The 10,609-nt window shown below is 50.1% G+C and overlaps 1 protein-coding gene across 1 annotated transcript in view; it reads left to right on the top strand.

Annotated features, from left to right (window-relative positions):
• The first annotated feature begins 650 nt into the window (after positions 1-650).
• Positions 651-10,609, top strand: part of LOC115533007 (bromodomain adjacent to zinc finger domain protein 2B-like) — a 60,626-nt gene continuing 50,667 nt past the window's right edge. The window contains 1 exon segment of the mRNA XM_030343164.1: positions 651-950. The gene's annotated coding sequence lies outside the window, so the exon portion shown is untranslated.

Raw genomic sequence — 10,609 nt, forward strand, 5'->3', positions numbered from 1 at the left:
CTGGAGATAAGCATGTACATTAAGGTGTGTGTGGGGGGTGCGGGTGTGTTTACGTGTGCGTGTGTTTACGTGTGCCTGCGCGTGCGTGTGCGTGTGTGTGTGTGTGTGTGTGTGTGTGTGTGTGTGTGTGTGTGTGTGTGTGTGTGTGTGTGTGTGTGACTGCCGGACGCTCTCTTTGTTTACGTGACACTAATGAGGTTAATTGGCCGACGTGTGGCAGCTCTTCTTCACACTGCGGAGATGTCTGCTCTGCCGGACCATCTCTCTTCTGGAACCGCACTAAACAGTCAAACAAAAGACATGTAGGAGCAGCCAGTGGTTCAGTGGAACGGAAGACTTGTTCAGTAAAATCTATTCCGTCTTATCCTTATGCTATCTCACTAACATCTTGTTCTTTATCAGATGAAGACGCTTTAATAGAGAGAGAGACCATCAGAGGAAGCTGCTTTAAGAGAGAGAGAGAGAGAGAGAGAGAGAGAGAGAGAGAGAGAGAGAGAGAGAGAGAGAGAGAGAGAGAGAGAGAGACCATCAGATGAAGCTGCTTTGAGAGAGAGAGAGAGTGAGAGAGAGAGTGAGAGAGAGAGAGAGAGAGAGAGAGAGAGAGAGAGAGAGAGAGAGAGAGAGAGAGAGAGAGAGACAGAGAGACAGAGAGAGAGACAGAGAGAGAGACAGAGAGAGAGACAGAGACAGAGACCATCAGATGAAGCTGCTTTAATAGACACCATCAGATGAAGCTACTTTAATACACAGGACTGGTCGTGACGTCACGGCTGGTGGAGCGCGGCGGTCCTGAGGAGCCTCGCGCCGCTCCTCACTCCAACCGCCGCGCATCACTGACCCTGTCTCCGCTCCCCGGTCCCGTTCCCCTCACCGAACCACACGACCCCGGGAACTAACCCAACACTTCAACTCTCCCACCGCAGCACCAGGACGCACTTCAGTCTAACGCGGTGAGTTGTCATTGATTGGTTTTCTCCGTGCGAAGTTTCCGCTTGCTTGCCCCGCCGCCGCCTCACCGTCGGTCCGCCGAGCGACGGGAACGAGCGGCTAGCGGCTAGGCTAACAGTAGCTGAAGCTAGCGTGAGTGGTTGGCGTGGAGCTAACCGGGAGCTAACGGAGAGCTGGCGGGGAGCTGGCGCGCCGCTGCCCGCCCCTTACCTCTCAGTGCCCCGCTGTCCTCTGGAAGTTCACCGTAGAGGAATCAAAGTTTTGGGGAGTGTTCCTGAAGTGTTTCCGTAGTATGCTGTCAACTTAGTCTCTGACTACTAGGACCACTAGTAATATTAGTATGAATATTCCTGCTTTTTACTTCGTCCCACCGTTGTCAGGTGAACCAGACCCAAGACACAAGATCAGCGGTTCAGACGGAGGTTCTTCTTCAGCGCCGTGCTTATCTCGAAAACATCCATTTAATTTATTTTAAAATCACTGTCAGAAAATCTCGGATGGAAAATTCACTTGGTAGTACTTTGGTCTCCAGGATCCACACGATGGATGGGAGGGACGGTGGGTCCGTGGTGAGGGACCGCCGCTTACCTGTTGGGATCACACGGAACCATTCCGATTGGTCGTTGGTCTAATTACTATTTTAATTTAATTTAGATTGTTTGTCCGAGGTCCGTAGATCTGATCAGCCTATCCCACCTGGTGTTCTGATGACAACCCCGCCATGTCTCATACTGTATTCTGAGAGGTTCTCTCAACCTCTCCATGTCTCATACTGTAGATGTCTCAGATGGTCCTCTCTATGTTCAGACGGCCCTGCTATAGATGAGATACCAGGTCCAGGTGTTCGTCCTTTTGGTTCATTACATTTCCTGTTCAAGAGATACGTTGTCCAATACTGTTAAGAAGTTTTATACGGAGTCGAGTTATAATGAATAAAACATAATCGTTTTTAACCTTTATTTAAATTCACATATTTAATTGGATATTGCATGAAATCTCAAAATTGGATATTTTTGCTTATAATAATCAAAATGTGTTTGAATTAAATAATGATGCAATGTAATGACTTTCAAACTCTGGATGTAAATCGTATTTAAATCCACATTAACCCTGAGATAGGGGTTTTGATGTTGGAGATTAGTTTAGAACTTCCCTAACACACACACACACACACACACACACACACACACACACACACACACACACACACACACACACACACACACACACACACACACACACACACACACACACACACACACACACATAATTATACAGAGAGAATTATCCTGAGAGAATTATCCAGATAGTCATATTATCTGGATAATACCATGGCAATAATATATATACTAATAATGTTTAAAAAGTACATGATTTGTTTTAGTGTTAATACTATAATTACACCCACATTCTCATTATGGTGCAAAACTAATGGATTGTCAATCTGAGAAACAATCAGTCTGTTTAACCTTTAGGTCTACTCCACCTTTATAGGCCTACTCCACCTACATACTCTAGGTCTACTCCACCTACATAGGCCTACATAGGCCTACCACAAGGCAGCATCAGTTCAGAGACAGCACTATGTATCAGACATGCCTGATATCAACATGCCTGATATCAACATGCCTGATATCAACATGACTGTGATATCAACATGTCTGATATCAACATGGCTGTGATATCAACACGTCTGATATCAACATGGCTGTGATATCAACATGTCTGATATCAACATGGCTGTGATATCAACATGTCTGATATCAACATGCCTGATATCAACATGGCTGTGATATCAACATGTCTGATATCAACATGGCTGTGATATCAACATGTCTGATATCAACATGGCTGTGATATCAACATGACTGTTATATCAACATGTCTGATATCAACATGGCTGTGATATCAACATGTCTGATATCAACATGGCTGTGATATCAACATGTCTGATATCAACATGGCTGTGATATCAACATGTCTGATATCAACATGGCTGTGATATCAACATGTCTGATATCATGATGGCTGTGATATCAACATGTCTGTGTCAGTGATATCAACATGTCTGTGATGCCAATGTGATTAAGACCTTACTGGCAAATGACTGCAGAGTTGTAATATTTACTGTCATGATGGTTATAAAGAACCCAGGCAGGCCCTGGTAACTCTATAGAGCAGGCCCTGTGGTAACTCTCTGAGTAGAGCAGGCCCTGGTAACTCTATAGAGCAGGCCCTGTGGTAACTCTCTGAGTAGAGCAGGCCCTGTGGTAACTCTCTGAGTAGAGCAGGCCCTGGTAACTCTCTGAGTAGAGCAGGCCCTGTGGTAACTCTCTGAGTAGAGCAGGCCCTGGTAACTCTCTGAGTAGAGCAGGCCCTGGTAACTCTCTGAGTAGAGCAGGCCCTGTGTTAACTCTCTGAGTAGAGCAGGCCCTGGTAACTCTCTGAGTAGAGCAGGCCCTGGTAACTCTCTGAGTAGAGCAGGCCCTGTGTTAACTCTCTGAGTAGAGCAGGCCCTGGTAACTGTCTGAGTAGAGCAGGCCTGTGGTAACTCTGAGTAGAGCAGGCCTGTGGTAACGTTCTGAGTAGAGTAGAGCAGGCCCTGGTAACACTCTGAGTAGAGTAGAGCAGGCCTGTGGTAACTCTGAGTAGAGTAGAGCAGGCCCTGGTAACGCTCTGAGTAGAGTAGAGCAGGCCCTGGTAACACTCTGAGTAGAGTAGAGCAGGGTTCCTGTTCAGCTCTGCTGGCTTAATGGCCGCTCAGCCTCCGCAGTGTGATGCATCACGTCACAGCCTTGATGTGTTCTAGTAAGCGGCGATGAATCAACCAGCAGATACACCTGAGGTCGCCCCCCCCTCCTGCTGTTCACTGACCTTGAGAGGAGCCCTACAGGAACACACCTCTAGTATTATCCACCAGGAGCACCAGGACGGTCATCTGAATGGAGAATCGTCCCAGGTCGTAGTGAACCCGCCCTTTAAACACTAGCAGCCTGTTGGAGACTATGAGTTCATGATAAGCCCTGTCTTATCTCCAGCCATCCAGCATGTTAGAGTAGTGTTCTGAACATGTGGATTCTGCTCAGGAAGACGGCTTGAGGAACAGGACGGTGAAGGGGAGCCCTGCTGGGTGGAGATGGGAGGCTGGAGGTGGGAGGGTGGAGATGGGAGGGTGGAGATGGGAGGGTGGAGGTGGGAGGGTGGAGATGGGAGGGTGGAGATGGGAGGGTGGAGATGGGAGGGCTTCCAGCCCTGCTGGGTGGAGATGGGAGGGCTTCACCAGGGCTCTGACCCTCCACCTTTCCTCTCCTTTGTCTGCCGTTTCTTGGCAGGGAGTGAAAGCTGGCGCTCATTAATCACAGACGGAGGGGGCGGAGCCGGCTCATCAAATCAGCCCTGAGCTCAACGCAAAGAGCATATCACCGCAGAGCGGCTCACCGCAGAGCGGCTCACCACAGAGCGGCTCACCGCAGATCAGCTCACCACAGAGCGGCTCACCGCAGAGCGGCTCACCACAGAGCGGCTCACCGCAGAGCGGCTCACCGCAGAGCGGCTCACCACAGAGCATATCACCGCAGAGCGGCTCACCACAGATCGGCTCACCGCAGAGCGGCTCACCACAGAGCGGCTCACCACAGATCAGCTCACCGCAGAGCGGCTCACCACAGAGCGGCTCACCACAGAGCGGCTCACCACAGAGCGGCTCACCACAGAGCGGCTCACCACAGAGCGGCTCACCACAGAGAGCCAACCGAAGCGGAGCGGCCCCCAGGTGTGCGCTGGGTACCCCCCCTCCGCTCCTCACTGAGGGGTGACAGGAGTCCCTCTTTGTAGGTCACGGTTGGCACCTCCTGATTGGGCTAGCTTGGGGGAGGGGGGGCAGTATTATGGAGGTGGATTATTAGGAATATGTCAGGCAGATTGCCCTGTCCTCCCTCCTGAGCTCCTTGTCACAGGGCTAGCCACTATTGGTTGTCCTTCTCTCAGTGTCTGCTCTCTCCAGTCCACATCCCGATGTAGTGGGTTTCTACTTCAGGGCCAGTGGTTTTACCCGAGCAGTAAAGACGAGACATGGGATGGTATGGTGGCCCCCTCACACGCCCCTCCTCACTTCCATATTGATCCCTCTGCATTTAAAACCTGGTCACCGCTGCCACAGAGTGGGGCCATTTTAGCTCTGCTGGCGTGTTGTTCCCTCCACCCATTGAGACTCTTTAGCAGTCCGGCAGCGCAGTGCCGGAGGATCCATCTCTGAATATGTTAGGGTCAGCAGCCAGCTGCAAGGGGCAGGCTAGCTGATTGGCTGGAGCCATCATTCCTCTCCAGCACACAGAGACGGGGATGTTCTGTAGTGGGGTGGAAGAGTGGGATAGGATAATACTGATTAGATTGACTTGTTTGTGGTTCAATGCACATTGTTTTGGTTATTAGATTACAGTTCAATTCCAGGACTTGTTTTGATGGAAGTGTGAAAGGTTTCTGCACGGATCACATGACTGACGGTAGTGCTCCCAGTGGATGAAGCCTGCGTTCTCTCATAGTACCGCTGTGTGCATCCCGTCCCCGACCCCCTGGTCTGAGGGGTTCTAAACGGGGGGAGGCTGGCTCCCTGGACCCCAGTGACACAGGCTTCACTACATAACCCTGGGGTTGAACCCAGCTGTGAGGCAGAGGACGCCGGCTCTGAGGAGGAGGTTATTTATGACTCCTCCCTCCGCTCAGCGCTCTCTCTGCAGTCCGCTGTGTACATCCTACGCCCCACGAACGCAGGCAGGGCCCGCTGCACGCGGTCGCAGGTGGAGGTGGTGCAGGTGGAGGTGGTGTAGGTGGAGGTGGTGCAGGTGGAGGTGGTGTAGGTGGAGGTGGAGGTCCTGTTGAGGGGCGGAGATGGTTCAGGTGGAGGTGGTGCAGGTGGAGGTGGTGCAGGTGGAGGTGGTGTAGGTGTAGGTGGAGGTGGAGGTGGTGCAGGTGGAGGTGGAGGTCCTGTTGAGGGGCGGAGGTGGTTCAGGTGGCGGTGGTGCAGGTGGAGGTGGTGGAGGTGGTGCAGGTGGAGGTGGTGCAGGTGGAGGTGGTGCAGGTGGAGGTGGTTCAGGTGGAGGTGGTGCAGGTGGCGGTGGTGCAGGTGGAGGAGGTGGAGGTGGTGCAGGCGGAGGTGGAGATGGTCCAGGCGGAGGTCACACACTACTGGGGCCCCCCAGCCCACCCCCCCACCTCCTCCAGGTGCGGGCCCTTCAGTCCGCCCCCCAACCCCCCTCCAGGTGTGGCCATGTCCATGCCCCCCCCCATCCCCCAGGTCCCCCCGCTCCCCTAGGTGCCCCCCCCCCCCCCCGCTCTAAACTGCTCTTTGTTGTGTTCTAGGATTGTGTGTCGCAGCGTTTTGATGAACCGTGGATGTTTTGAACGGATAAGTCTTCTTCCCCAGGGGCCCTTAGCCCTCCAAGATTAGCATTTTTATTTCATTTTCATGGAGCTTTGAGATAGGAATAACGCTGAATGAATAAATCAATAAGAATCAAGCAATTAAGCTGACGGTGTTGTTGTGGTGCAGCTGGAGCCTCGGTACTGAGAAGGCCTCCCGCTCCTCTTAACTCTGATCACTAACACACACTCAGCTCTGGTCAACTGCAACAGGAAGGGTGAGCGATGCAAAGCCTGGACAAAGCTCAACTCCTTTATTATTTTGCAATAGGATTAAAAGTTTCCAATTAGGCTTGAGATTTCACTAGGTCCTCTTTTTTTTAATTAGTTCAAAACTACATTACTCTAACTGCTTTAGTTAGTGAACGTCTAGTTAGTTGCCATGACAGAATATGAATTTCAAAGTTTTGAATTGTGTTAGTCTTGTGAACTAAAACCAAGTCAGTGTTGTTCTTGATGCCTGACTGGCTCGACCTCCTTATTAGCAGACGTAATCCTACTAGTCCTGGGTGATCCTTAAAGTTGAAGCGGGCCTGAGCTGCGCTGCCATTGGTTGGTGAACATCAGCCTTGCTCCACTTATTTGCTCTTTTTTCAACAGTTATTTTTTCCCCTCATGAGTTCAATCTCCCAAATGAAAGCTAACCAAAGGCCACTGGAGACACAGAGGCAGGACTCTCTGATCTGCACATCGCCGCCAGGGTGGCCTGATGGCCTGATGCTGTTGGAGCTCCATGGGGTGGATTGGAGGTCTAGGGGTCAGCAAGGTTCAGACAGGCGGTGGCCTGTTGGTGTATAGGGTGGTGTTGGTTTAAAGGGTGGTGCTGGTGTATAGGGTGGTGTTGGTGTTTAGGGCGGTGTTGGTTTAGAGGGTGGTGTTGATTTAGAGGTTGGCGTTGGTGTATAGGGTGGTGTTGGTGTTTAGGGTGGTGTTGGTTTAGAGGGTGGTGTTGGTTTAGAGGGTGGTGTTGTTGGTGTATAGGGTGGTGTTGGTGTATAGGGTGGTGTATAGGGTGGTGTTGGTGTTTAGGTTGGTGTTGGTGTATAGGGTGGTGTTGGTGTTTAGGGTGGTGTTGGTTTAGAGGGTGGTGTTGGTTTAGAGGGTGGTGTTGGTTTAGAGGGTGGTGTTGTTGGTGTATAGGGTGGTGTTGGTGTATAGGGTGGTGTATAGGGTGGTGTTGGTGTTTAGGTTGGTGTTGGTGTATAGGGTGGTGTTGGTGTATAGGGTGGTGTTGGTGTTTAGGGTGGTGTTGGTGTAGGGTGGTGTTGGTGTATAGGGTGGTGTTGGTGTATAGGGTGGTGTTGTTCGTTTAGGGTGGTGTTGGTGTAGGGTGGTGTTGGTGTATAGGGTGGTGTTGGTGTATAGGGTGGTGTTGGTGTATAGGGTGGTGTTGGTGTTTAGGGTGGTGTTGGTGTAGGGTGGTGTTGGTGTATAGGGTGGTGTTGGTGTATAGGGTGGTGTTGGTGTATAGGGTGGTGTTGTTCGTTTAGGGTGGTGTTGGTGTATAGGGTGGTGTTGGTTTAGAGGGTGGTGTTGGTTTAGAGGGTGGGCGGTGAGGCCGAGGTGAGGCCGAGGTGAGGTGAGGCCGCGGTGAGGTGAGGCCGCGGTGAGGTGAGGCCGCGGTGAGGCCGAGGTGAGGTGAGGCCGCGGTGAGGCCGAGGTGAGGACGCCCCCCCTGTTATCAGGGCCCCAGGGCAAGGGAATCTAATAATAATGGTTCAAATCATTGATAATGATGGCGTATCTTGTGTTTTTTACATTCGTTATTTCCTCTACGTCTTGTGAAGCAATATGCTCTGGATCCGTTTGGAGCACTGCACCGTAACAATGTGTAAGCGTGTGTCTTCCATCCTCTGTTCCTGATGCACCCCTCTCGTAGACGGCTGCAGCGGGCTTACGTTCGGCCGGGCAGACTGCTGTGTATTCACGTTTCCTTTCATTCTGCATACTCCTACTAATTTGAACTCAATATGCCAGGATTAAGTCCTTCATTAAAATGCACAGTAGGTGACTGAGACCCAGTAGGAGGCAGATACACTCCGAGCTGTGCTCGCTATCCTCCGTTCATGAGAGAAAACAGATGGGCAGAGGCAGTCTTCCTGCATACTCTTTATTTGGCGTTAGAAATCAAATTTGAACGTTTGCGAATTCCTCTGGATCTTTGAATAAAATTGGTAATGAATTAGCCTTAATGGCCTTTCCGGGCTTTTAGTTGTGTTGCCTGGTATCCCTTTGGTGATTTGCTGTTTTTAATTAGAGAGGTTTCATTACACATTAATGAATTTACTCCGGCTAAAGATTTTTAAGGAAATGTTATTAATTTAGCAGGACATCCAGGTATTTTTTTCCGTTATTTTTATCACAAACATTCGGCCACATAAGTGCCCAGAATGAGGCAGTGATATGCAATCATTATTCTCTGCTGACAGCGAATACGAGGCGGTAGGAAATACTGAAAGGTCAGGGAACGAAATGAGGAGAAAGAACAAACGAGGCAGAAAGCAAAGGACACGTAGAGCCGGTTTAATATGTATGTATTTCGGCTTGATGGTTGATTTCATTAGCACTGCTCATTGTTATGCATGGCCTGTCCTCCTGCAGCAAAATGAATATTGTATTCTCATGGCCTGAATATTTAGGAGGAAATGTTTGGATTTACATGGCATTCTCTCTGTCCATCATCCTCACTACAATTAAAACGTGTTCTACTGCAAAGCAATTACAATAAAGGGTTTTCATTCGTGGTTTGTGTTGAGCTGCTTTCAAACACAACTTGTGTTCAGAATGGGCCTTTGGTTATTCTGAATCAAGTCCATCAATCTGTACATTTCACAAGAAAACCAAACCATCTGCTTTGTGCCCTATACTATAAGAAAGCACTGGAAAATGATATCTAGGTCAAGGTAGGTCTGACAAAGTTAAAACATGCTCAATGTATGTCATTGTGAAAGAGAAGAACACTGTCGTTAGTATCTGCTGTAGCCATCCAGAGGCTCGGCCCAACTGAGCAGGAGACATGAAGCAGGAGACACGGGACTGAGCAGGAGACATGAAGCAGGAGACATGAAGCAGGAGACATGAAGCAGGAGACATGAAGCAGGAGACAAGAAGCAGGAGACATGAAGCAGGAGACATGAAGCAGGAGACAAGAAGCAGGAGACATGAAGCAGGAGACATGAAGCAGGAGACATGAAGCAGGAGACATGGGACTGAGCAGGAGACATGGGACTGAGCAGGAGACATGGGACTGAGCAGGAGACATGAAGCAGGAGACATGAAGCAGGAGACATGAAGCAGGAGACAAGAAGCAGGAGACATGAAGCAGGAGACATGAAGCAGGAGACATGAAGCAGGAGACAAGAAGCAGGAGACAAGAAGCAGGAGACATGAAGCAGGAGACAAGAAGCAGGAGACATGAAGCAGGAGACATGAAGCAAGAGACATGGGACTGAGCAGGAGACATGAAGCAGGAGACATGAAGCAGGAGACAAGAAGCAGGAGACAAGAAGCAGGAGACAAGAAGCAGGAGACATGAAGCAGGAGACATGAAGCAGGAGACATGAAGCAGGAGACATGAAGCAGGAGATATGGGACTGAGCAGGAGTCATGAAGCAAGAGACACGGACCACTTATACAAACCCCGTTTTCCAACATGTCTAATATAGTATCAGAGCTTAGAGCAGGTTGAATGGCTGCTCCTGTGTTACACAGGCAGGCTCTGCTGCAGAACCGGTGGCCTGATGGATAATAGATTAATTTAGCAAGGAGAAATGGAGCTCTTTTCTTTTTTAAGATGGCTCAGAGGCAGACAGGAAATTAGTTATTTTCCCCGCACATTCATCAAAATAAAAATAGTCTGCTGATCATCCCCAGTGAGTCCCAGCGCTCCATTGAAGCCACAGCTGCTGCTCTGGTGGCCTGGTGGGGAGTCTCCACTGAGCTCAGGTGGTACTGGGGAAACTAGACCTGCTTTCTGCCCTCTCTCTCCTTCTCCTTCTCTTTGGCCCGGCCTTTGGTTTCCGTTCTTTTGCGCCTGCACGTCTTCTTACTCGGGAATGACCTATTTTAAAGTGTAACCTTGAACCCTCACAAACTGCCTGTAGAAGAGTGTGACCATGGCTGCTTTGAACACATGAAGGCCTCTAACAGATGAAGGCAGCATCTACCTCTAACAGATGAAGGCAGCGTCTGCCTCTAACACGTGAAGGCAGCGTCTGCCTCTAACACGTGAAGGCAGCGTCTG

Source organism: Gadus morhua, chromosome 20 (assembly GCF_902167405.1).
Source record: "Gadus morhua chromosome 20, gadMor3.0, whole genome shotgun sequence".
NCBI lineage: Eukaryota > Metazoa > Chordata > Actinopteri > Gadiformes > Gadidae > Gadus > Gadus morhua.